A 2,690-nucleotide genomic window follows, 5' to 3' on the forward strand; every position below is an offset into this window, starting at 1 on the left:
CCGTTACTTTCTGAATTCAAATTCCGCCGAGGTCGACTTTGCCTTTCATCCTTTCGGAGTCGATTAAATAAGTACTAGTTACACACTGGGGTCGATGTAATCGACTTAATCCTTGTGTCTGTCCTTGTTTGTTCCCTCTGTTTAGCCCCCTGTGGGCAAAAATAAAAAATTGGTATTTCGTCTGTTTACATGTTCTGAGTTCAAATTCTGCCAAGTCAACTTTGGCTTTTATCCTTTCTGGGTCGATAAAATAAGTACCAATTGAGCACTGGAGTCGATGTAATCGACTTACTCACTCCCTTGGAAATTGCTGGCTTTGTGCCAAAATTTTCAATGTTTTGAACACATTTCACAAACCCCGCTGTTTCACCCCTTTCCTCTTCTATGTTTGTCAATTTCGTATAAGAAATTAATACTCAACTCCCATAGTTCCTGAATTAATTATCTTCATTCTCTTTTCATTTAGGCCAACTTGCCCCGGTTGTTTTTCTCCTTCCCTGACTAGTTTCCGCACGAATGTCTTTATCTATTGCCTTCTCTCTAGAGCTATAACCCTCTGAAATTTGCTCATCGCTCCCTTTTTTCATAATAAATTTAACATGCAGTTACCGGAGTGAACAGCGTTCTCATCAATTTCACCAGTCTGGGATGGTGTGTAAGAGATCATAGGCCTCCGATTATCCTCTGAAACATTAGCATAGTATTGCTATTTAGCGTAGTGTCAGTTGGTTTAACGTTCTGTCCATCCATGAAATACAATATAAGTTATCTCAACATTATATTTGTCAGTGTCAAACATAATACCCTTCTGTTATAGTGATTGCCTGACAACATAATGACAGTTCTTTCTCTCTGGAGCTGTAACCCTCTGAAATTTGCTCATTGTTCATATCGTATAGCTGGTCGTAACGTATTTTGTTACGACCTGCTATAAGTACTGTCTACTTCTGTTTGACTTATATAATACTATTCTGACAAACATGCTTTCTGATAGCGTAACATTGATAGCGTAATACACCTGTCTAATACAATTGAAAGTTCTTCTAATATGATATCTGAGTAACATGACACTTAATTACCATATTGTCTTACGCGCAGGGTTAGATTTAAACATAAGCTAAACAAACTGAGGGAGGCTCCCAAAATTTCGTATTTAATTTTCCTTTTGTTCTTTTAACTTAATTTATATTTAAACAAGCAGCAGGGCTTGATTTTGCCTGACTTTATGAGACAAAGATAAAGAGTCAATGAAAGATTTGTGCGCCTCCTCAACATTTCGGCTATATCTAGGTACAAAACTGTAGCCTACAATTTAGAACTTACATTCATTTTTATAAAGATAATAATTTAACTAATTAACAATAATTAACATTAACAGATTATACCCAGTTGTTAAAAAAAGCATCTTAATTATATAAGTTTATAGGCATTCGTTGTTTTACAATCTTGCTTCAAAATTAATTCTTAAATAAAATTGGAAACAAAATGCATATTTTCATTATTCTAAAAGACCGAGCAGCGCTTCCTTCTTTCATTCCACACACACTTGTTATGCATCTTGGCGGTATTATTGCCAATTTCAGTTGATCTGTACACAACCTTATTCTCTGTTTACAATTACCGAAATAGCGTCTGTAAAGAATAGCATAGCTTAGAGCCTCATCATTGTCTAAATCCAATCCTATTCACTGGTCTTCTCTATAATTATATTCTGCCATGACGTATAACATATTTTCTGTTAAGCGTTTTGTTTAACATGCCTTCTTCTTAAATTGTTGCAAATCTTCTATGCCTTTAGCGTCTTTACCTGGAAAATTTATGTTTGTGTGCTAAGTTGTTTGTATATATGACTGCTTGGTCATAACATGCTAACTTGTTCTCAGCTGTCTGAATCAGTAAGTGTGCTTTTAGCTTATCGCTAACTTTTCCTCATATCAGAGACGATTAGAGGTGTCTACCAACGGCATTTACCAGAGACCAAAACTATTTAAAAAGAAAGATACTGAATTTCAACAAATACAATTCTATATTATGTGATATAGTTGTGTGTGTGTGTGTGTGTGTATGTATGAATGCGCGTGGAATGTTATATCTGTTACATAGATAAATATAGCACATTAGACAATTTTTCTCAGCATTAGACAGTTATGTTAGACCGCCAATGTCATTCGGAAAGCATGTTTGTCCGAACATATAATGGTTTCAAATTTTGGCACAGGATCAGCAGTTTTTGAGAAGAGGGGAAAGTCGAATACATCGACTCTAGTACTTCACTCGTACTTATTTCATCGACCCGAAAAGATGAAAGGCAAAGTCGATCTCGGCGGAATTTGAACTCAGAACGTAAAGACAGACGAGATGCCACTAAGCATCTGTCCGGTGTGCTAACGATTCTGCCACAGAGCAGTATTATACCATAAATCATCATATGCAAAGTGAACACCAGAGATTCAAAACGATGACCTGCATATTTATTTTTAATACGTTCGACAGATTCGAACGTAATTATGCTAATCGCTGTTGTGTTCATCATAGGAGAACAGATTCTCCTTTACAACGACTATTCATTGGTACAAGGGATTCTGGGACACTAGTGTTTCGACATGCTATGACTCGACATTTATATTGATGAATCCCTCAGTTTCAAAATACATATAAGCAATTTATCAAAACAAAATTCCCGTACTCTT

The sequence above is a fragment of the Octopus bimaculoides genome, chromosome 3 (genome assembly GCF_001194135.2).
Source record: "Octopus bimaculoides isolate UCB-OBI-ISO-001 chromosome 3, ASM119413v2, whole genome shotgun sequence".
In the NCBI taxonomy this organism is placed as follows: Eukaryota; Metazoa; Mollusca; class Cephalopoda; order Octopoda; family Octopodidae; genus Octopus; species Octopus bimaculoides.